The following is a 25,307-nucleotide window of genomic DNA, read 5'->3' as shown; positions in this document are numbered from 1 at the left end:
ACAAGCTTGTCAGTTGCAGATTAAAGTAAAGTGATGCAACAAAAACTTACAGCATTTGCTATTCCCAGGTGCTAACAGATAGTTTTTTTAATTAATCACTGCACTTCACATCCTAGCATGTCATCTTGAAAGTAAATTAAAGTGATGCAAGAGAAGCTTACAGCATCTCGTAGTCCAAGGTGCTAACAGATAGATTTTTGAGGAATCACTGCACTTCACATTCAGGCATGTGAGTTGGAGAGTAAATGAAAGTGATGCAAAAAAAACTTACAGCATCTGCTATTCCCAGGTGCTAACAGATAGTTTGAGTTAATTATTCACTGCACTTCAAATTTGAACATGATAGCTTGAACATAAATTAAAGGGATGCAATACAATCTTACAGCACCTGCTATTCCCTGGTACTAAAATATTTCTATTTAATCTGTACACTTCACATACAAGCTTGTCAGTTGCAGATTAAAGTAAAGTGATGCAACAAAAACTTACAGCATTTGGTATTCCCAGGTGCTAACAGATAGTTTTTTTAATTAATCACTGCACTTCACATCCTAGCATGTCATCTTGAAAGCAAATTAAAGTGATGCAAGAGAAGCTTACAGCATCTCGTAGTCCAAGGTGCTAACAGATAGATTTTTGAGGAATCACTGCACTTCACATTCAGGCATGTGAGTTGGAGAGTAAATGAAAGTGATGCAAAAAAAACTTACAGCATCTGCTATTCCCAGGTGCTAACAGATAGTTTGAGTTAATTATTCACTGCACTTCAAATTTGAACATGATAGCTTGAACATAAATTAAAGGGATGCAATACAATCTTACAGCACCTGCTATTCCCTGGTACTAAAATATTTCTATTTAATCTGTACACTTCACATACAAGCTTGTCAGTTGCAGATTAAAGTAAAGTGATGCAACAAAAACTTACAGCATCTGCTATTCCCAGGTGCTAACAGATATTTTTTTTAATTAATCACTGCATTTCACATCGTAGCATGTCATCTTGACAGTAAATTAAAGTGATGCAAGAGAAGCTTACAGCATCTCATAGTCCAAGGTGCTAACAGATAGATTTTTGAGGAATCACTGCACTTCACATTCAGGCATGTGAGTTGGAGAGTAAATGAAAGTGATGCAAAAAAAACTTACAGCATCTGCTATTCCCAGGTGCTAACAGATAGTTTGAGTTAATTATTCACTGCACTTCAAATTTGAACATGATAGCTTGAACATAAATTAAAGGGATGCAATACAATCTTACAGCACCTGCTATTCCCTGGTACTAAAATATTTCTATTTAATCTGTACACTTCACATACAAGCTTGTCAGTTGCAGATTAAAGTAAAGTGATGCAACAAAAACTTACAGCATCTGCTATTCCCAGGTGCTAACAGATAGTTTTTTTAATTAATCACTGCATTTCACATCCTAGCATGTCATCTTGACAGTAAATTAAAGTGATGCAAGAGAAGCTTACAGCATCTCGTAGTCCAAGGTGCTAACATATAGTTTTTTGATGAATCACTGCACTTCACATTCAGGCATGTGAGTTGGAGAGTAAATGAAAGTGATGCAAAAAAAACTTACAGCATCTGCTATTCCCAGGTGCTAACAGATAGTTTGAGTTAATTATTCACTGCACTTCAAATTTGAACATGATAGCTTGAACATAAATTAAAGGGATGCAATACAATCTTACAGCACCTGCTATTCCCTGGTACTAAAATATTTCTATTTAATCTGTACACTTCACATACAAGCTTGTCAGTTGCAGATTAAAGTAAAGTGATGCAACAAAAACTTACAGCATTTGCTATACCCAGGTGCTAACAGATAGTTTTTTTAATTAATTTCTGCACTTCACATCCTAGCATGTCATCTTGAAAGTAAATTAAAGTGATGCAAGAGAAGCTTACAGCATCTCGTAGTCCAAGGTGCTAACAGATAGATTTTTGAGGAATCACTGCACTTCACATTCAGGCATGTGAGTTGGAGAGTAAATGAAAGTGATGCAAAAAAAACTTACAGCATCTGCTATTCCCAGGTGCTAACAGATAGTTTTTTTTATTAATCACTGCACTTCACATTTGAGCATGTCAGCTTGAAAGTAAATTAAAGTGATGCAAGAAAAGCTTACAGCACCTGGTATTCCTAGGTAGGGTCCCACCTCAGTACTATTCAGGCCCAAACTTGCTTAGCTTCCAAGGTCAGATGAGATTGGGCGTTCTCAAGATGGTGTGGCCGTAAGCCTTAAACACTTACTCAAATTGCCTAATCATAGCAAATATGATCAAAGACCAATCTGACCATTTTTTTTATTAATCCCTGCACTTGACATTCTAGAATGTTATCTTGAATGTAATTAAATGATGCAATAAAAGCTTACAATACGGAGCTGGTATACGGAGGCACTAATTATTCACTGCACTTCAAATTTGAACATGATAGCTTGAACATAAATTAAAGGGATGCAAACAATCTTACAGCACCTGCTATTCCCTGGTACTAAAATATTTCTATTTAATCTGTACACTTCACATACAAGCTTGTCAGTTGCAGATTAAAGTAAAGTGATGCAACAAAAACTTACAGCATCTGCTATTCCCAGGTGCTAACAGATAGTTTTTTTAATTAATCACTGCATTTCACATCCTAGCATGTCATCTTGACAGTTAATTAAAGTGATGCAAGAGAAGTTTACAGCATCTCGTAGTCCAATGTGCTAACATATAGTTTTTTGATGAATCACTGCACTTCACATTCAGGCATGTGAGTTGGAGAGTAAATGAAAGTGATGCAAAAAAAACTTACAGCATCTGCTATTCCCAGGTGCTAACAGATAGTTTGAGTTAATTATTCACTGCACTTCAAATTTGAACATGATAGCTTGAACATAAATTAAAGGGATGCAATACAATCTTACAGCACCTGCTATTCCCTGGTACTAAAATATTTCTATTTAATCTGTACACTTCACATACAAGCTTGTCAGTTGCAGATTAAAGTAAAGTGATGCAACAAAAACTTACAGCATCTGCTATTCCCAGGTGCTAACAGATAGTTTTTTTAATTAATCACTGCATTTCACATCCTAGCATGTCATCTTGACAGTAAATTAAAGTGATGCAAGAGAAGCTTACAGCATCTCGTAGTCCAAGGTGCTAACATATAGTTTTTTGATGAATCACTGCACTTCACATTCAGGCATGTGAGTTGGAGAGTAAATGAAAGTGATGCAAAAAAAACTTACAGCATCTGCTATTCCCAGGTGCTAACAGATAGTTTGAGTTAATTATTCACTGCACTTCAAATTTGAACATGATAGCTTGAACATAAATTAAAGGGATGCAATACAATCTTACAGCACCTGCTATTCCCTGGTACTAAAATATTTCTATTTAATCTGTACACTTCACATACAAGCTTGTCAGTTGCAGATTAAAGTAAAGTGATGTAACAAAAACTTACAGCATCTGCTATTCCCAGGTGCTAACAGATAGTTTTTTTAATTAATCACTGCATTTCACATCCTAGCATGTCATCTTGACAGTAAATTAAAGTGATGCAAGAGAAGCTTACAGCATCTCGTAGTCCAAGGTGCTGACATATAGTTTTTTGATGAATCACTGCACTTCACATTCAGGCATGTGAGTTGGAGAGTAAATGAAAGTGATGCAAAAAAAACTTACAGCATCTGCTATTCCCAGGTGCTAACAGATAGTTTGAGTTAATTATTCACTGCACTTCAAATTTGAACATGATAGCTTGAACATAAATTAAAGGGATGCAATACAATCTTACAGCACCTGCTATTCCCTGGTACTAAAATATTTCTATTTAATCTGTACACTTCACATACAAGCTTGTCAGTTGCAGATTAAAGTAAAGTGATGCAACAAAAATTTACAGCATTTGCTATTCCCAGGTGCTAACAGATAGTTTTTTTAATTAATCACTGCACTTCACATCCTAGCATGTCATCTTGAAAGTAAATTAAAGTGATGCAAGAGAAGCTTACAGCATCTCGTAGTCCAATGTGCTAACATATAGTTTTTTGATGAATCACTGCACTTCACATTCAGGCATGTGAGTTGGAGAGTAAATGAAAGTGATGCAAAAAAAACTTACAGCATCTGCTATTCCCAGGTGCTAACAGATAGTTTGAGTTAATTATTCACTGCACTTCAAATTTGAACATGATAGCTTGAACATAAATTAAAGGGATGCAATACAATCTTACAGCACCTGCTATTCCCTGGTACTAAAATATTTCTATTTAATCTGTACACTTCACATACAAGCTTGTCAGTTGCAGATTAAAGTAAAGTGATGCAACAAAAACTTACAGCATCTGCTATTCCCAGGTGCTAACAGATAGTTTTTTTAATTAATCACTGCATTTCACATCCTAGCATGTCATCTTGACAGTAAATTAAAGTGATGCAAGAGAAGCTTACAGCATCTCGTAGTCCAAGGTGCTAACATATAGTTTTTTGATGAATCACTGCACTTCACATTCAGGCATGTGAGTTGGAGAGTAAATGAAAGTGATGCAAAAAAAACTTACAGCATCTGCTATTCCCAGGTGCTAACAGATAGTTTGAGTTAATTATTCACTGCACTTCAAATTTGAACATGATAGCTTGAACATAAATTAAAGGGATGCAATACAATCTTACAGCACCTGCTATTCCCTGGTACTAAAAGATTTCTATTTAATCTGTACACTTCACATACAAGCTTGTCAGTTGCAGATTAAAGTAAAGTGATGCAACAAAAACTTACAGCATCTGCTATTCCCAGGTGCTAACAGATATTTTTTTTAATTAATCACTGCATTTCACATCGTAGCATGTCATCTTGACAGTAAATTAAAGTGATGCAAGAGAAGCTTACAGCATCTCATAGTCCAAGGTGCTAACAGATAGATTTTTGAGGAATCACTGCACTTCACGTTCAGGCATGTGAGTTGGAGAGTAAATGAAAGTGATGCAAAAAAAACTTACAGCATCTGCTATTCCCAGGTGCTAACAGATAGTTTGAGTTAATTATTCACTGCACTTCAAATTTGAACATGATAGCTTGAACATAAATTAAAGGGATGCAATACAATCTTACAGCACCTGCTATTCCCTGGTACTAAAATATTTCTATTTAATCTGTACACTTCACATACAAGCTTGTCAGTTGCAGATTAAAGTAAAGTGATGCAACAAAAACTTACAGCATCTGCTATTCCCAGGTGCTAACAGATAGTTTTTTTAATTAATCACTGCATTTCACATCTTAGCATGTCATCTTGACAGTAAATTAAAGTGATGCAAGAGAAGCTTACAGCATCTCGTAGTCCAAGGTGCTAACATATAGTTTTTTGATGAATCACTGCACTTCACATTCAGGCATGTGAGTTGGAGAGTAAATGAAAGTGATGCAAAAAAAACTTACAGCATCTGCTATTCCCAGGTGCTAACAGATAGTTTGAGTTAATTATTCACTGCACTTCAAATTTGAACATGATAGCTTGAACATAAATTAAAGGGATGCAATACAATCTTACAGCACCTGCTATTCCCTGGTACTAAAATATTTCTATTTAATCTGTACACTTCACATACAAGCTTGTCAGTTGCAGATTAAAGTAAAGTGATGCAACAAAAACTTACAGCATTTGCTATACCCAGGTGCTAACAGATAGTTTTTTTAATTAATCACTGCACTTCACATCCTAGCATGTCATCTTGAAAGTAAATTAAAGTGATGCAAGAGAAGCTTACAGCATCTCGTAGTCCAAGGTGCTAACAGATAGATTTTTGAGGAATCACTGCACTTCACATTCAGGCATGTGAGTTGGAGAGTAAATGAAAGTGATGCAAAAAAAACTTACAGCATCTGCTATTCCCAGGTGCTAACAGATAGTTTTTTTTATTAATCACTGCACTTCACATTTGAGCATGTCAGCTTGAAAGTAAATTAAAGTGATGCAAGAAAAGCTTACAGCACCTGGTATTCCTAGGTAGGGTCCCACCTCAGTACTATTCAGGCCCAAACTTGCTTAGCTTCCAAGGTCAGATGAGATTGGGCGTTCTCAAGATGGTGTGGCCGTAAGCCTTAAACACTTACTCAAATTGCCTAATCATAGCAAATATGATCAAAGACCAATCTGACAATTTTTTTTATTAATCCCTGCACTTGACATTCTAGAATGTTATCTTGAATGTAATTAAATGATGCAATAAAAGCTTACAATACGGAGCTGGTATACGGAGGCACTAATTATTCACTGCACTTCAAATTTGAACATGATAGCTTGAACATAAATTAAAGGGATGCAAACAATCTTACAGCACCTGCTATTCCCTGGTACTAAAATATTTCTATTTAATCTGTACACTTCACATACAAGCTTGTCAGTTGCAGATTAAAGTAAAGTGATGCAACAAAAACTTACAGCATCTGCTATTCCCAGGTGCTAACAGATAGTTTTTTTAATTAATCACTGCATTTCACATCCTAGCATGTCATCTTGACAGTTAATTAAAGTGATGCAAGAGAAGCTTACAGCATCTCGTAGTCCAATGTGCTAACATATAGTTTTTTGATGAATCACTGCACTTCACATTCAGGCATGTGAGTTGGAGAGTAAATGAAAGTGATGCAAAAAAAACTTACAGCATCTGCTATTCCCAGGTGCTAACAGATAGTTTGAGTTAATTATTCACTGCACTTCAAATTTGAACATGATAGCTTGAACATAAATTAAAGGGATGCAATACAATCTTACAGCACCTGCTATTCCCTGGTACTAAAATATTTCTATTTAATCTGTACACTTCACATACAAGCTTGTCAGTTGCAGATTAAAGTAAAGTGATGCAACAAAAACTTACAGCATCTGCTATTCCCAGGTGCTAACAGATAGTTTTTTTAATTAATCACTGCATTTCACATCCTAGCATGTCATCTTGACAGTAAATTAAAGTGATGCAAGAGAAGCTTACAGCATCTCGTAGTCCAAGGTGCTAACATATAGTTTTTTGATGAATCACTGCACTTCACATTCAGGCATGTGAGTTGGAGAGTAAATGAAAGTGATGCAAAAAAAACTTACAGCATCTGCTATTCCCAGGTGCTAACAGATAGTTTGAGTTAATTATTCACTGCACTTCAAATTTGAACATGATAGCTTGAACATAAATTAAAGGGATGCAATACAATCTTACAGCACCTGCTATTCCCTGGTACTAAAATATTTCTATTTAATCTGTACACTTCACATACAAGCTTGTCAGTTGCAGATTAAAGTAAAGTGATGCAACAAAAACTTACAGCATTTGCTATACCCAGGTGCTAACAGATAGTTTTTTTAATTAATCACTGCACTTCACATCCTAGCATGTCATCTTGAAAGTAAATTAAAGTGATGCAAGAGAAGCTTACAGCATCTCGTAGTCCAAGGTGCTAACAGATAGATTTTTGAGGAATCACTGCACTTCACATTCAGGCATGTGAGTTGGAGAGTAAATGAAAGTGATGCAAAAAAAACTTACAGCATCTGCTATTCCCAGGTGCTAACAGATAGTTTTTTTTATTAATCACTGCACTTCACATTTGAGCATGTCAGCTTGAAAGTAAATTAAAGTGATGCAAGAAAAGCTTACAGCACCTGGTATTCCTAGGTAGGGTCCCACCTCAGTACTATTCAGGCCCAAACTTGCTTAGCTTCCAAGGTCAGATGAGATTGGGCGTTCTCAAGATGGTGTGGCCGTAAGCCTTAAACACTTACTCAAATTGCCTAATCATAGCAAATATGATCAAAGACCAATCTGACAATTTTTTTTATTAATCCCTGCACTTGACATTCTAGAATGTTATCTTGAATGTAATTAAATGATGCAATAAAAGCTTACAATACGGAGCTGGTATACGGAGGCACTAATTATTCACTGCACTTCAAATTTGAACATGATAGCTTGAACATAAATTAAAGGGATGCAAACAATCTTACAGCACCTGCTATTCCCTGGTACTAAAATATTTCTATTTAATCTGTACACTTCACATACAAGCTTGTCAGTTGCAGATTAAAGTAAAGTGATGCAACAAAAACTTACAGCATCTGCTATTCCCAGGTGCTAACAGATAGTTTTTTAAATTAATCACTGCATTTCACATCCTAGCATGTCATCTTGATAGTTAATTAAAGTGATGCAAGAGAAGCTTACAGCATCTAGTAGTCCAATGTGCTAACATATAGTTTTTTGATGAATCACTGCACTTCACATTCAGGCATGTGAGTTGGAGAGTAAATGAAAGTGATGCAAAAAAAACTTACAGCATCTGCTATTCCCAGGTGCTAACAGATAGTTTGAGTTAATTATTCACTGCACTTCAAATTTGAACATGATAGCTTGAACATAAATTAAAGGGATGCAATACAATCTTACAGCACCTGCTATTCCCTGGTACTAAAATATTTCTATTTAATCTGTACACTTCACATACAAGCTTGTCAGTTGCAGATTAAAGTAAAGTGATGCAACAAAAATTTACAGCATCTGCTATTCCCAGGTGCTAACAGATAGTTTTTTTAATTAATCACTGCATTTCACATCCTAGCATGTCATCTTGACAGTAAATTAAAGTGATGCAAGAGAAGCTTACAGCATCTCGTAGTCCAAGGTGCTAACATATAGTTTTTTGATGAATCACTGCACTTCACATTCAGGCATGTGAGTTGGAGAGTAAATGAAAGTGATGCAAAAAAAACTTACAGCATCTGCTATTCCCAGGTGCTAACAGATAATTTGAGTTAATTATTCACTGCACTTCAAATTTGAACATGATAGCTTGAACATAAATTAAAGGGATGCAATACAATCTTACAGCACCTGCTATTCCCTGGTACTAAAATATTTCTATTTAATCTGTACACTTCACATACAAGCTTGTCAGTTGCAGATTAAAGTAAAGTGATGCAACAAAAACTTACAGCATTTGCTATTCCCAGGTGCTAACAGATAGTTTTTTTAATTAATCACTGCACTTCACATCCTAGCATGTCATCTTGAAAGTAAATTAAAGTGATGCAAGAGAAGCTTACAGCATCTCGTAGTCCAAGGTGCTAACAGATAGATTTTTGAGGAATCACTGCACTTCACATTCAGGCATGTGAGTTGGAGAGTAAATGAAAGTGATGCAAAAAAAACTTACAGCATCTGCTATTCCCAGGTGCTAACAGATAGTTTTTTTTATTAATCACTGCACTTCACATTTGAGCATGTCAGCTTGAAAGTAAATTAAAGTGATGCAAGAAAAGCTTACAGCACCTGGTATTCCTAGGTAGGGTCCCACCTCAGTACTATTCAGGCCCAAACTTGCTTAGCTTCCAAGGTCAGAGGAGATTGGGCGTTCTCAAGATGGTGTGGCCGTAAGCCTTAAACACTTACTCAAATTGCCTAATCATAGCAAATATGATCAAAGACCAATCTGACAATTTTTTTTATTAATCCCTGCACTTGACATTCTAGAATGTTATCTTGAATGTAATTAAATGATGCAATAAAAGCTTACAATACGGAGCTGGTATACGGAGGCACTAATTATTCACTGCACTTCAAATTTGAACATGATAGCTTGAACATAAATTAAAGGGATGCAAACAATCTTACAGCACCTGCTATTCCCTGGTACTAAAATATTTCTATTTAATCTGTACACTTCACATACAAGCTTGTCAGTTGCAGATTAAAGTAAAGTGATGCAACAAAAACTTACAGCATCTGCTATTCCCAGGTGCTAACAGATAGTTTTTTTAATTAATCACTGCATTTCACATCCTAGCATGTCATCTTGACAGTTAATTAAAGTGATGCAAGAGAAGCTTACAGCATCTCGTAGTCCAATGTGCTAACATATAGTTTTTTGATGAATCACTGCACTTCACATTCAGGCATGTGAGTTGGAGAGTAAATGAAAGTGATGCAAAAAAAACTTACAGCATCTGCTATTCCCAGGTGCTAACAGATAGTTTGAGTTAATTATTCACTGCACTTCAAATTTGAACATGATAGCTTGAACATAAATTAAAGGGATGCAATACAATCTTACAGCACCTGCTATTCCCTGGTACTAAAATATTTCTATTTAATCTGTACACTTCACATACAAGCTTGTCAGTTGCAGATTAAAGTAAAGTGATGCAACAAAAACTTACAGCATCTGCTATTCCCAGGTGCTAACAGATAGTTTTTTTAATTAATCACTGCATTTCACATCCTAGCATGTCATCTTGACAGTAAATTAAAGTGATGCAAGAGAAGCTTACAGCATCTCGTAGTCCAAGGTGCTAACATATAGTTTTTTGATGAATCACTGCACTTCACATTCAGGCATGTGAGTTGGAGAGTAAATGAAAGTGATGCAAAAAAAACTTACAGCATCTGCTATTCCCAGGTGCTAACAGATAGTTTGAGTTAATTATTCACTGCACTTCAAATTTGAACATGATAGCTTGAACATAAATTAAAGGGATGCAATACAATCTTACAGCACCTGCTATTCCCTGGTACTAAAATATTTCTATTTAATCTGTACACTTCACATACAAGCTTGTCAGTTGCAGATTAAAGTAAAGTGATGCAACAAAAACTTACAGCATTTGCTATTCCCAGGTGCTAACAGATAGTTTTTTTAATTAATCACTGCACTTCACATCCTAGCATGTCATCTTGAAAGTAAATTAAAGTGATGCAAGAGAAGCTTACAGCATCTCGTAGTCCAATGTGCTAACATATAGTTTTTTGATGAATCACTGCACTTCACATTCAGGCATGTGAGTTGGAGAGTAAATGAAAGTGATGCAAAAAAAACTTACAGCATCTGCTATTCCCAGGTGCTAACAGATAGTTTGAGTTAATTATTCACTGCACTTCAAATTTGAACATGATAGCTTGAACATAAATTAAAGGGATGCAATACAATCTTACAGCACCTGCTATTCCCTGGTACTAAAATATTTCTATTTAATCTGTACACTTCACATACAAGCTTGTCAGTTGCAGATTAAAGTAAAGTGATGCAACAAAAACTTACAGCATTTGCTATTCCCAGGTGCTAACAGATAGTTTTTTTAATTAATCACTGCACTTCACATCCTAGCATGTCATCTTGAAAGTAAATTAAAGTGATGCAAGAGAAGCTTACAGCATCTCGTAGTCCAATGTGCTAACATATAGTTTTTTGATGAATCACTGCACTTCACATTCAGGCATGTGAGTTGGAGAGTAAATGAAAGTGATGCAAAAAAAACTTACAGCATCTGCTATTCCCAGGTGCTAACAGATAGTTTGAGTTAATTATTCACTGCACTTCAAATTTGAACATGATAGCTTGAACATAAATTAAAGGGATGCAATACAATCTTACAGCACCTGCTATTCCCTGGTACTAAAATATTTCTATTTAATCTGTACACTTCACATACAAGCTTGTCAGTTGCAGATTAAAGTAAAGTGATGCAACAAAAACTTACAGCATCTGCTATTCCCAGGTGCTAACAGATAGTTTTTTTAATTAATCACTGCATTTCACATCCTAGCATGTCATCTTGACAGTAAATTAAAGTGATGCAAGAGAAGCTTACAGCATCTCGTAGTCCAAGGTGCTAACATATAGTTTTTTGATGAATCACTGCACTTCACATTCAGGCATGTGAGTTGGAGAGTAAATGAAAGTGATGCAAAAAAAACTTACAGCATCTGCTATTCCCAGGTGCTAACAGATAGTTTGAGTTAATTATTCACTGCACTTCAAATTTGAACATGATAGCTTGAACATAAATTAAAGGGATGCAATACAATCTTACAGCACCTGCTATTCCCTGGTACTAAAATATTTCTATTTAATCTGTACACTTCACATACAAGCTTGTCAGTTGCAGATTAAAGTAAAGTGATGCAACAAAAACTTACAGCATTTGCTATTCCCAGGTGCTAACAAATAGTTTTTTTAATTAATCACTGCACTTCACATCCTAGCATGTCATCTTGAAAGTAAATTAAAGTGATGCAAGAGAAGCTTACAGCATCTCGTAGTCCAAGGTGCTAACAGATAGATTTTTGAGGAATCACTGCACTTCACATTCAGGCATGTGAGTTGGAGAGTAAATGAAAGTGATGCAAAAAAAACTTACAGCATCTGCTATTCCCAGGTGCTAACAGATAGTTTGAGTTAATTATTCACTGCACTTCAAATTTGAACATGATAGCTTGAACATAAATTAAAGGGATGCAATACAATCTTACAGCACCTGCTATTCCCTGGTACTAAAATATTTCTATTTAATCTGTACACTTCACATACAAGCTTGTCAGTTGCAGATTAAAGTAAAGTGATGCAACAAAAACTTACAGCATCTGCTATTCCCAGGTGCTAACAAATAGTTTTTTTAATTAATCACTGCACTTCACATCCTAGCATGTCATCTTGAAAGTAAATTAAAGTGATGCAAGAGAAGCTTACAGCATCTCGTAGTCCAAGGTGCTAACATATAGTTTTTTGATGAATCACTGCACTTCACATTCAGGCATGTGAGTTGGAGAGTAAATGAAAGTGATGCAAAAAAAACTTACAGCATCTGCTATTCCCAGGTGCTAACAGATAGTTTTTTTTATTAATCACTGCACTTCACATTTGAGCATGTCAGCTTGAAAGTAAATTAAAGTGATGCAAGAAAAGCTTACAGCACCTGGTATTCCTAGGTAGGGTCCCACCTCAGTACTATTCAGGCCCAAACTTGCTTAGCTTCCAAGGTCAGATGAGATTGGGCGTTCTCAAGATGGTGTGGCCGTAAGCCTTAAACACTTACTCAAATTGCCTATTCATAGCAAATATGATCAAAGACCAATCTGACAATTTTTTTTATTAATCCCTGCACTTGACATTCTAGAATGTTATCTTGAATGTAATTAAATGATGCAATAAAAGCTTACAATACGGAGCTGGTATACGGAGGCACTAATTATTCACTGCACTTCAAATTTGAACATGATAGCTTGAACATAAATTAAAGGGATGCAAACAATCTTACAGCACCTGCTATTCCCTGGTACTAAAATATTTCTATTTAATCTGTACACTTCACATACAAGCTTGTCAGTTGCAGATTAAAGTAAAGTGATGCAACAAAAACTTACAGCATCTGCTATTCCCAGGTGCTAACAGATAGTTTTTTTAATTAATCACTGCATTTCACATCCTAGCATGTCATCTTGACAGTTAATTAAAGTGATGCAAGAGAAGCTTACAGCATCTCGTAGTCCAATGTGCTAACATATAGTTTTTTGATGAATCACTGCACTTCACATTCAGGCATGTGAGTTGGAGAGTAAATGAAAGTGATGCAAAAAAAACTTACAGCATCTGCTATTCCCAGGTGCTAACAGATAGTTTGAGTTAATTATTCACTGCACTTCAAATTTGAACATGATAGCTTGAACATAAATTAAAGGGATGCAATACAATCTTACAGCACCTGCTATTCCCTGGTACTAAAATATTTCTATTTAATCTGTACACTTCACATACAAGCTTGTCAGTTGCAGATTAAAGTAAAGTGATGCAACAAAAACTTACAGCATCTGCTATTCCCAGGTGCTAACAGATAGTTTTTTTAATTAATCACTGCATTTCACATCCTAGCATGTCATCTTGACAGTAAATTAAAGTGATGCAAGAGAAGCTTACAGCATCTCGTAGTCCAAGGTGCTAACATATAGTTTTTTGATGAATCACTGCACTTCACATTCAGGCATGTGAGTTGGAGAGTAAATGAAAGTGATGCAAAAAAAACTTACAGCATCTGCTATTCCCAGGTGCTAACAGATAGTTTGAGTTAATTATTCACTGCACTTCAAATTTGAACATGATAGCTTGAACATAAATTAAAGGGATGCAATACAATCTTACAGCACCTGCTATTCCCTGGTACTAAAATATTTCTATTTAATCTGTACACTTCACATACAAGCTTGTCAGTTGCAGATTAAAGTAAAGTGATGCAACAAAAACTTACAGCATTTGCTATTCCCAGGTGCTAACAGATAGTTTTTTTAATTAATCACTGCACTTCACATCCTAGCATGTCATCTTGAAAGTAAATTAAAGTGATGCAAGAGAAGCTTACAGCATCTCGTAGTCCAATGTGCTAACATATAGTTTTTTGATGAATCACTGCACTTCACATTCAGGCATGTGAGTTGGAGAGTAAATGAAAGTGATGCAAAAAAAACTTACAGCATCTGCTATTCCCAGGTGCTAACAGATAGTTTGATTTAATTATTCACTGCACTTCAAATTTGAACATGATAGCTTGAACATAAATTAAAGGGATGCAATACAATCTTACAGCACCTGCTATTCCCTGGTACTAAAATATTTCTATTTAATCTGTACACTTCACATACAAGCTTGTCAGTTGCAGATTAAAGTAAAGTGATGCAACAAAAACTTACAGCATTTGCTATTCCCAGGTGCTAACAGATAGTTTTTTTAATTAATCACTGCACTTCACATCCTAGCATGTCATCTTGAAAGTAAATTAAAGTGATGCAAGAGAAGCTTACAGCATCTCGTAGTCCAATGTGCTAACATATAGTTTTTTGATGAATCACTGCACTTCACATTCAGGCATGTGAGTTGGAGAGTAAATGAAAGTGATGCAAAAAAAACTTACAGCATCTGCTATTCCCAGGTGCTAACAGATAGTTTGAGTTAATTATTCACTGCACTTCAAATTTGAACATGATAGCTTGAACATAAATTAAAGGGATGCAATACAATCTTACAGCACCTGCTATTCCCTGGTACTAAAATATTTCTATTTAATCTGTACACTTCACATACAAGCTTGTCAGTTGCAGATTAAAGTAAAGTGATGCAACAAAAACTTACAGCATTTGCTATTCCCAGGTGCTAACAAATAGTTTTTTTAATTAATCACTGCACTTCACATCCTAGCATGTCATCTTGAAAGTAAATTAAAGTGATGCAAGAGAAGCTTACAGCATCTCGTAGTCCAAGGTGCTAACATATAGTTTTTTGATGAATCACTGCACTTCACATTCAGGCATGTGAGTTGGAGAGTAAATGAAAGTGATGCAAAAAAAACTTACAGCATCTGCTATTCCCAGGTGCTAACAGATAGTTTTTTTTATTAATCACTGCACTTCACATTTGAGCATGTCAGCTTGAAAGTAAATTAAAGTGATGCAAGAAAAGCTTACAGCACCTGGTATTCCTAGGTAGGGTCCCACCTCAGTACTATTCAGGCCCAAACTTGCTTAGCTTCTAAGGTCAGATGAGATTGGGCGTTCTCAAGCTGGTGTGGCCGTAAGCCTTAAACACTTACTCAAATTGCCTAATCATAGCAAATATGATCAAAGACCAATCTGACAATTTTTTTTTATTAATCCCTGCACTTGACATTCTAGAATGTTATCTTGAATGTAATTAAATGATGCAATAAAAGCTTACAATACGGAGCTGGAATACGGAGGCACTAATTATTCACTGCACTTCAAATTTGAACATGATAGCTTGAACATAAATTAAAGGGATGCAAACAATCTTACAGCACCTGCTATTCCCTGGTACTAAAATATTTCTATTTAATCTGTACACTTCACATACAAGCTTGTCAGTTGCAGATTAAAGTAAAGTGATGCAACAAAAACTTACAGCATCTGCTATTCCCAGGTGCTAACAGATAGTTTTTTTAATTAATCACTGCATTTCACATCCTAGCATGTCATCTTGACAGTTAATTAAAGTGATGCAAGAGAAGCTTACAGCATCTCGTAGTCCAATGTGCTAACATATAGTTTTTTGATGAATCACTGCACTTCACATTCAGGCATGTGAGTTGGAGAGTAAATGAAAGTGATGCAAAAAAAACTTACAGCATCTGCTATTCCCAGGTGCTAACAGATAGTTTGAGTTAATTATTCACTGCACTTCAAATTTGAACATGATAGCTTGAACATAAATTAAAGGGATGCAATACAATCTTACAGCACCTGCTATTCCCTGGTACTAAAATATTTCTATTTAATCTGTACACTTCACATACAAGCTTGTCAGTTGCAGATTAAAGTAAAGTGATGCAACAAAAACTTACAGCATTTGCTATTCCCAGGTGCTAACAGATAGTTTTTTTAATTAATCACTGCACTTCACATCCTAGCATGTCATCTTGAAAGTAAATTAAAGTGATGCAAGAGAAGCTTACAGCATCTCGTAGTCCAAGGTGCTAACAGATAGATTTTTGAGGAATCACTGCACTTCACATTCAGGCATGTGAGTTGGAGAGTAAATGAAAGTGATGCAAAAAAAACTTACAGCATCTGCTATTCCCAGGTGCTAACAGATAGTTTTTTTTATTAATCACTGCACTTCACATTTGAGCATGTCAGCTTGAAAGTAAATTAAAGTGATGCAAGAAAAGCTTACAGCACCTGGTATTCCTAGGTAGGGTCCCACCTCAGTACTATTCAGGCCCAAACTTGCTTAGCTTCCAAGTTCAGATGAGATTGGGCGTTCTCAAGATGGTGTGGCCGTAAGCCTTAAACACTTACTCAAATTGCCTAATCATAGCAAATATGATCAAAGACCAATCTGACAATTTTTTTTATTAATCCCTGCACTTGACATTCTAGAATGTTATCTTGAATGTAATTAAATGATGCAATAAAAGCTTACAATACGGAGCTGGTATACGGAGGCACTAATTATTCACTGCACTTCAAATTTGAACATGATAGCTTGAACATAAATTAAAGGGATGCAAACAATCTTACAGCACCTGCTATTCCCTGGTACTAAAATATTTCTATTTAATCTGTACACTTCACATACAAGCTTGTCAGTTGCAGATTAAAGTAAAGTGATGCAACAAAAACTTACAGCATCTGCTATTCCCAGGTGCTAACAGATAGTTTTTTTAATTAATCACTGCATTTCACATCCTAGCATGTCATCTTGACAGTTAATTAAAGTGATGCAAGAGAAGCTTACAGCATCTCGTAGTCCAATGTGCTAACATATAGTTTTTTGATGAATCACTGCACTTCACATTCAGGCATGTGAGTTGGAGAGTAAATGAAAGTGATGCAAAAAAAACTTACAGCATCTGCTATTCCCAGGTGCTAACAGATAGTTTGAGTTAATTATTCACTGCACTTCAAATTTGAACATGATAGCTTGAACATAAATTAAAGGGATGCAATACAATCTTACAGCACCTGCTATTCCCTGGTACTAAAATATTTCTATTTAATCTGTACACTTCACATACAAGCTTGTCAGTTGCAGATTAAAGTAAAGTGATGCAACAAAAACTTACAGCATCTGCTATTCCCAGGTGCTAACAGATAGTTTTTTTAATTAATCACTGCATTTCACATCCTAGCATGTCATCTTGACAGTAAATTAAAGTGATGCAAGAGAAGCTTACAGCATCTCGTAGTCCAAGGTGCTAACATATAGTTTTTTGATGAATCACTGCACTTCACATTCAGGCATGTGAGTTGGAGAGTAAATGAAAGTGATGCAAAAAAAACTTACAGCATCTGCTATTCCCAGGTGCTAACAGATAGTTTGAGTTAATTATTCACTGCACTTCAAATTTGAACATGATAGCTTGAACATAAATTAAAGGGATGCAATACAATCTTACAGCACCTGCTATTCCCTGGTACTAAAATATTTCTATTTAATCTGTACACTTCACATACAAGCTTGTCAGTTGCAGATTAAAGTAAAGTGATGCAACAAAAACTTACAGCATTTGCTATTCCCAGGTGCTAACAGATAGTTTTTTTAATTAATCACTGCACTTCACATCCTAGCATGTCATCTTGAAAGTAAATTAAAGTGATGCAAGAGAAGCTTACAGCATCTCGTAGTCCAAGGTGCTAACAGATAGATTTTTGAGGACTCACTGCACTTCACATTCAGGCATGTGAGTTGGAGAGTAAATGAAAGTGATGCAAAAAAAACTTACAGCATCTGCTATTCCCAGGTGCTAACAGATAGTTTTTTTTATTAATCACTGCACTTCACATTTGAGCATGTCAGCTTGAAAGTAAATTAAAGTGATGCAAGAAAAGCTTACAACACCTGGTATTCCTAGGTAGGGTCCCACCTCAGTACTATTCAGGCCCAAACTTGCTTAGCTTCCAAGTTCAGATGAGATTGGGCGTTCTCAAGATGGTGTGGCCGTAAGCCTTAAACACTTACTCAAATTGCCTAATCATAGCAAATATGATCAAAGACCAATCTGACAATTTTTTTTATTAATCCCTACACTTGACATTCTAGAATGTTATCTTGAATGTAATTAAATGATGCAATAAAAGCTTACAATACGGAGCTGGTATACGGAGGCACTAATTATTCACTGCACTTCAAATTTGAACATGATAGCTTGAACATAAATTAAAGGGATGCAAACAATCTTACAGCACCTGCTATTCCCTGGTACTAAAATATTTCTATTTAATCTGTACACTTCACATACAAGCTTGTCAGTTGCAGATTAAAGTAAAGTGATGCAACAAAAACTTACAGCATCTGCTATTCCCAGGTGCTAACAGATAGTTTTTTTAATTAATCACTGCATTTCACATCCTAGCATGTCATCTTGACAGTTAATTAAAGTGATGCAAGAGAAGCTTACAGCATCTCGTAGTCCAATGTGCTAACATATAGTTTTTTGATGAATCACTGCACTTCACATTCAGGCATGTGAGTTGGAGAGTAAATGAAAGTGATGCAAAAAAAACTTACAGCATCTGCTATTCCCAGGTGCTAACAGATAGTTTGAGTTAATTATTCACTGCACTTCAAATTTGAACATGATAGCTTGAACATAAATTAAAGGGATGCAATACAATCTTACAGCACCTGCTATTCCCTGGTACTAAAATATTTCTATTTAATCTGTACACTTCACATACAAGCTTGTCAGTTGCAGATTAAAGTAAAGTGATGCAACAAAAACTTACAGCATCTGCTATTCCCAGGTGCTAACAGATAGTTTTTTTAATTAATCACTGCATTTCACATCCTAGCATGTCATCTTGACAGTAAATTAAAGTGATGCAAGAGAAGCTTACAGCATCTCGTAGTCCAAGGTGCTAACATATAGTTTTTTGATGAATCACTGCACTTCACATTCAGGCATGTGAGTTGGAGAGTAAATGAAAGTGATGCAAAAAAAACTTACAGCATCTGCTATTCCCAGGTGCTAACAGATAGTTTGAGTTAATTATTCACTGCACTTCAAATTTGAACATGATAGCTTGAACATAAATTAAAGGGATGCAATACAATCTTACAGCACCTGCTATTCCCTGGTACTAAAATATTTCTATTTAATCTGTACACTTCACATACAAGCTTGTCAGTTGCAGATTAAAGTAAAGTGATGCAACAAAAACTTACAGCATTTGCTATTCCCAGGTGCTAACAGATAGTTTTTTTAATTAATCACTGCACTTCACATCCTAGCATGTCATCTTGAAAGTAAATTAAAGTGATGCAAGAGAAGCTTACAGCATCTCGTAGTCCAAGGTGCTAACAGATAGATTTTTGAGGAATCACTGCACTTCACATTCAGGCATGTGAGTTGGAGAGTAAATGAAAGTGATGCAAAAAAAACTTACAGCATCTGCTATTCCCAGGTGCTAACAGATAGATTTTTTTATTAATCACTGCACTTCACATTTGAGCATGTCAGCTTGAAAGTAAATTAAAGTGATGCAAGAAAAGCTTACAACACCTGGTATTCCTAGGTAGGGTCCCACCTCAGTACTATTCAGGCCCAAACTTGCTTAGCTTCCAAGTTCAGATGAGATTGGGCGTTCTCAAGATGGTGTGGCCGTAAGCCTTAAACACTTACTCAAATTGCCTAATCATAGCAAATATGATCAAAGACCAATCTGACAATTTTTTTTATTAATCCCTACACTTGACATTCTAGAATGTTATCTTGAATGTAATTAAATGATGCAATAAAAGCTTACAATACGGAGCTGGTATACGGAGGCACTAATTATTCACTGCACTTCAAATTTGAACATGATAGCTTGAACATAAATTAAAGGGATGCAAACAATCTTACAGCACCTGCTATTCCCTGGTACTAAAATATTTCTATTTAATCTGTACACTTCACATACAAGCTTGTCAGTTGCAGATTAAAGTAAAGTGATGCAACAAAAACTTACAGCATCTGCTATTCCCAGGTGCTAACAGATAGTTTTTTTAATTAATCACTGCATTTCACATCCTAGCATGTCATCTTGACAGTAAATTAAAGTGATGCAAGAGAAGCTTACAGCATCTCGTAGTCCAAGGTGCTAACATATAGTTTTTTGATGAATCACTGCACTTCACATTCAGGCATGTGAGTTGGAGAGTAAATGAAAGTGATGAAAAAAAAACTTACAGCATCTGCTATTCCCAGGTGCTAACAGATAGTTTGAGTTAATTATTCACTGCACTTCAAATTTGAACATGATAGCTTGAAATAAATTAAAGGGATGCAAACAATCTTACAGCACCTGCTATTCCCTGGTACTAAAATATTTCTATTTAATCTGTACACTTCACATACAAGCTTGTCAGTTGCAGATTAAAGTAAAGTGATGCAACAAAAACTTACAGCATATGCTATTCCCAGGTGCTAACAGATAGTTTTTTTAATTAATCACTGCATTTCACATCCTAGCATGTCATCTTGACAGTTAATTAAAGTGATGCAAGAGAAGCTTACAGCATCTCGTAGTCCAATGTGCTAACATATAGTTTTTTGATGAATCACTGCACTTCACATTCAGGCATGTGAGTTGGAGAGTAAATGAAAGTGATGCAAAAAAAACTTACAGCATCTGCTATTCCCAGGTGCTAACAGATAGTTTGAGTTAATTATTCACTGCACTTCAAATTTGAACATGATAGCTTGAACATAAATTAAAGGGATGCAATACAATCTTACAGCACCTGCTATTCCCTGGTACTAAAATATTTCTATTTAATCTGTACACTTCACATACAAGCTTGTCAGTTGCAGATTAAAGTAAAGTGATGCAACAAAAACTTACAGCATCTGCTATTCCCAGGTGCTAACAGATAGTTTTTTTAATTAATCACTGCATTTCACATCCTAGCATGTCATCTTGACAGTAAATTAAAGTGATGCAAGAGAAGCTTACAGCATCTCGTAGTCCAAGGTGCTAACATATAGTTTTTTGATGAATCACTGCACTTCACATTCAGGCATGTGAGTTGGAGAGTAAATGAAAGTGATGCAAAAAAAACTTACAGCATCTGCTATTCCCAGGTGCTAACAGATAGTTTGAGTTAATTATTCACTGCACTTCAAATTTGAACATGATAGCTTGAACATAAATTAAAGGGATGCAATACAATCTTACAGCACCTGCTATTCCCTGGTACTAAAATATTTCTATTTAATCTGTACACTTCACATACAAGCTTGTCAGTTGCAGATTAAAGTAAAGTGATGCAACAAAAACTTACAGCATTTGCTATTCCCAGGTGCTAACAGATAGTTTTTTTAATTAATCACTGCACTTCACATCCTAGCATGTCATCTTGAAAGTAAATTAAAGTGATGCAAGAGAAGCTTACAGCATCTCGTAGTCCAAGGTGCTAACAGATAGATTTTTGAGGAATCACTGCACTTCACATTCAGGCATGTGAGTTGGAGAGTAAATGAAAGTGATGCAAAAAAAACTTACAGCATCTGCTATTCCCAGGTGCTAACAGATAGTTTTTTTTATTAATCACTGCACTTCACATTTGAGCATGTCAGCTTGAAAGTAAATTAAAGTGATGCAAGAAAAGCTTACAACACCTGGTATTCCTAGGTAGGGTCCCACCTCAGTACTATTCAGGCCCAAACTTGCTTAGCTTCCAAGTTCAGATGAGATTGGGCGTTCTCAAGATGGTGTGGCCGTAAGCCTTAAACACTTACTCAAATTGCCTAATCATAGCAAATATGATCAAAGACCAATCTGACAATTTTTTTTATTAATCCCTGCACTTGACATTCTAGAATGTTATCTTGAATGTAATTAAATGATGCAATAAAAGCTTACAATACGGAGCTGGTATACGGAGGCACTAATTATTCACTGCACTTCAAATTTGAACATGATAGCTTGAACATAAATTAAAGGGATGCAAACAATCTTACAGCACCTGCTATTCCCTGGTACTAAAATATTTCTATTTAATCTGTACACTTCACATACAAGCTTGTCAGTTGCAGATTAAAGTAAAGTGATGCAACAAAAACTTACAGCATCTGCTATTCCCAGGTGCTAACAGATAGTTTTTTTAATTAATCACTGCATTTCACATCCTAGCATGTCATCTTGACAGTTAATTAAAGTGATGCAAGAGAAGCTTACAGCATCTCGTAGTCCAATGTGCTAACATATAGTTTTTTGATGAATCACTGCACTTCACATTCAGGCATGTGAGTTGGAGAGTAAATGAAAGTGATGCAAAAAAAACTTACAGCATCTGCTATTCCCAGGTGCTAACAGATAGTTTGAGTTAATTATTCACTGCACTTCAAATTTGAACATGATAGCTTGAACATAAATTAAAGGGATGCAATACAATCTTACAGCACCTGCTATTCCCTGGTACTAAAATATTTCTATTTAATCTGTACACTTCACATACAAGCTTGTCAGTTGCAGATTAAAGTAAAGTGATGCAACAAAAACTTACAGCATCTGCTATTCCCAGGTGCTAACTGATAGTTTTTTTAATTAATCACTGCATTTCACATCCTAGCATGTCATCTTGACAGTAAATTAAAGTGATGCAAGAGAAGCTTACAGCATCTCGTAGTCCAAGGTGCTAACATATAGTTTTTTGATGAATCACTGCACTTCACATTCAGGCATGTGAGTTGGAGAGTAAATGAAAGTGATGCAAAAAAAACTTACAGCATCTGCTATTCCCAGGTGCTAACAGATAGTTTGAGTTAATTATTCACTGCACTTCAAATTTGAACATGATAGCTTGAACATAAATTAAAGGGATGCAATACAATCTTACAGCACCTGCTATTCCCTGGTACTAAAATATTTCTATTTAATCTGTACACTTCACATACAAGCTTGTCAGTTGCAGATTAAAGTAAAGTGATGCAACAAAAACTTACAGCATTTGCTATTCCCAGGTGCTAACAGATAGTTTTTTTAATTAATCACTGCACTTCACATCCTAGCATGTCATCTTGAAAGTAAATTAAAGTGATGCAAGAGAAGCTTACAGCATCTCGTAGTCCAAGGTGCTAACAGATAGATTTTTGAGGAATCACTGCACTTCACATTCAGGCATGTGAGTTGGAGAGTAAATGAAAGTGATGCAAAAAAAACTTACAGCATCTGCTATTCCCAGGTGCTAACAGATAGTTTTTTTTATTAATCACTGCACTTCACATTTGAGCATGTCAGCTTGAAAGTAAATTAAAGTGATGCAAGAAAAGCTTACAGCACCTGGTATTCCTAGGTAGGGTCCCACCTCAGTACTATTCAGGCCCAAACTTGCTTAGCTTCCAAGTTCAGATGAGATTGCGCGTTCTCAAGATGGTGTGGCCGTAAGCCTTAAACACTTACTCAAATTGCCTAATCATAGCAAATATGATCAAAGACCAATCTGACAATTTTTTTTATTAATCCCTGCACTTGACATTCTAGAATGTTATCTTGAATGTAATTAAATGATGCAATAAAAGCTTACAATACGGAGCTGGTATACGGAGGCACTAATTATTCACTGCACTTCAAATTTGAACATGATAGCTTGAACATAAATTAAAGGGATGCAAACAATCTTACAGCACCTGCTATTCCCTGGTACTAAAATATTTCTATTTAATCTGTACACTTCACATACAAGCTTGTCAGTTGCAGATTAAAGTAAAGTGATGCAACAAAAACTTACAGCATCTGCTATTCCCAGGTGCTAACAGATAGTTTTTTTAATTAATCACTGCATTTCACATCCTAGCATGTCATCTTGACAGTAAATTAAAGTGATGCAAGAGAAGCTTACAGCATCTCGTAGTCCAATGTGCTAACATATAGTTTTTTGATGAATCACTGCACTTCACATTCAGGCATGTGAGTTGGAGAGTAAATGAAAGTGATGCAAAAAAAATTTACAGCATCTGCTATTCCCAGGTGCTAACAGATAGTTTGAGTTAATTATTCACTGCACTTCAAATTTGAACATGATAGCTTGAACATAAATTAAAGGGATGCAATACAATCTTACAGCACCTGCTATTCCCTGGTACTAAAATATTTCTATTTAATCTGTACACTTCACATACAAGCTTGTCAGTTGCAGATTAAAGTAAAGTGATGCAACAAAAACTTACAGCATCTGCTATTCCCAGGTGCTAACAGATAGTTTTTTTAATTAATCACTGCATTTCACATCCTAGCATGTCATCTTGACAGTAAATTAAAGTGATGCAAGAGAAGCTTACAGCATCTCGTAGTCCAAGGTGCTAACATATAGTTTTTTGATGAATCACTGCACTTCACATTCAGGCATGTGAGTTGGAGAGTAAATGAAAGTGATGAAAAAAAAACTTACAGCATCTGCTATTCCCAGGTGCTAACAGATAGTTTGAGTTAATTATTCACTGCACTTCAAATTTGAACATGATAGCTTGAACATAAATTAAAGGGATGCAAACAATCTTACAGCACCTGCTATTCCCTGGTACTAAAATATTTCTATTTAATCTGTACACTTCACATACAAGCTTGTCAGTTGCAGATTAAAGTAAAGTGATGCAACAAAAACTTACAGCATATGCTATTCCCAGGTGCTAACAGATAGTTTTTTTAATTAATCACTGCATTTCACATCCTAGCATGTCATCTTGACAGTTAATTAAAGTGATGCAAGAGAAGCTTACAGCATCTCGTAGTCCAATGTGCTAACATATAGTTTTTTGATGAATCACTGCACTTCACATTCAGGCATGTGAGTTGGAGAGTAAATGAAAGTGATGCAAAAAAAACTTACAGCATCTGCTATTCCCAGGTGCTAACAGATATTTTGAGTTAATTATTCACTGCACTTCAAATTTGAACATGATAGCTTGAACATAAATTAAAGGGATGCAATACAATCTTACAGCACCTGCTATTCCCTGGTACTAAAATATTTCTATTTAATCTGTACA

General features: G+C 35.6%; 1 non-coding gene and 10 pseudogenes across 1 annotated transcript; all 11 read right to left on the bottom strand.

Moving 5' to 3' along the window:
* Nucleotides 1–2,131: 2,131 nt before the first annotated feature.
* Nucleotides 2,132–2,250, bottom strand: LOC145647553 (5S ribosomal RNA; annotated as a pseudogene).
* Nucleotides 2,251–5,989: 3,739 nt separating this feature from the next.
* LOC145647552 (5S ribosomal RNA) lies at nt 5,990–6,108 on the bottom strand (annotated as a pseudogene).
* A 1,544-nt stretch (nt 6,109–7,652) lies between these two features.
* On the bottom strand, nt 7,653–7,771 carry LOC145647551 (5S ribosomal RNA; annotated as a pseudogene).
* Nucleotides 7,772–9,315: 1,544 nt separating this feature from the next.
* LOC145649385 (5S ribosomal RNA) lies at nt 9,316–9,434 on the bottom strand (annotated as a pseudogene).
* A 3,300-nt stretch (nt 9,435–12,734) lies between these two features.
* Nucleotides 12,735–12,853, bottom strand: LOC145647549 (5S ribosomal RNA; annotated as a pseudogene).
* A 2,422-nt stretch (nt 12,854–15,275) lies between these two features.
* LOC145649031 (5S ribosomal RNA) lies at nt 15,276–15,394 on the bottom strand (annotated as a pseudogene).
* Nucleotides 15,395–16,500: 1,106 nt separating this feature from the next.
* On the bottom strand, nt 16,501–16,619 carry LOC145647468 (5S ribosomal RNA). The gene has a single exon (XR_014116337.1). It is a non-coding gene; the product is annotated as a 5S ribosomal RNA (ribosomal RNA).
* Nucleotides 16,620–18,163: 1,544 nt separating this feature from the next.
* Nucleotides 18,164–18,282, bottom strand: LOC145647320 (5S ribosomal RNA; annotated as a pseudogene).
* A 1,544-nt stretch (nt 18,283–19,826) lies between these two features.
* On the bottom strand, nt 19,827–19,945 carry LOC145647319 (5S ribosomal RNA; annotated as a pseudogene).
* Nucleotides 19,946–21,926: 1,981 nt separating this feature from the next.
* Nucleotides 21,927–22,045, bottom strand: LOC145647317 (5S ribosomal RNA; annotated as a pseudogene).
* A 1,544-nt stretch (nt 22,046–23,589) lies between these two features.
* Nucleotides 23,590–23,708, bottom strand: LOC145648271 (5S ribosomal RNA; annotated as a pseudogene).
* Between the last annotated feature and the right edge of the window lie 1,599 nt (nt 23,709–25,307).

The sequence above is a fragment of the Electrophorus electricus genome, chromosome 13, assembly GCF_041902795.1.
Source record: "Electrophorus electricus isolate QZ-2024a chromosome 13, ASM4190279v1, whole genome shotgun sequence".
Taxonomy (NCBI): Eukaryota; Metazoa; Chordata; class Actinopteri; order Gymnotiformes; family Gymnotidae; genus Electrophorus; species Electrophorus electricus.
Note: the sequence above shows the minus strand (reverse complement) of the source record. Positions and strands in the feature narration are given on the sequence as shown.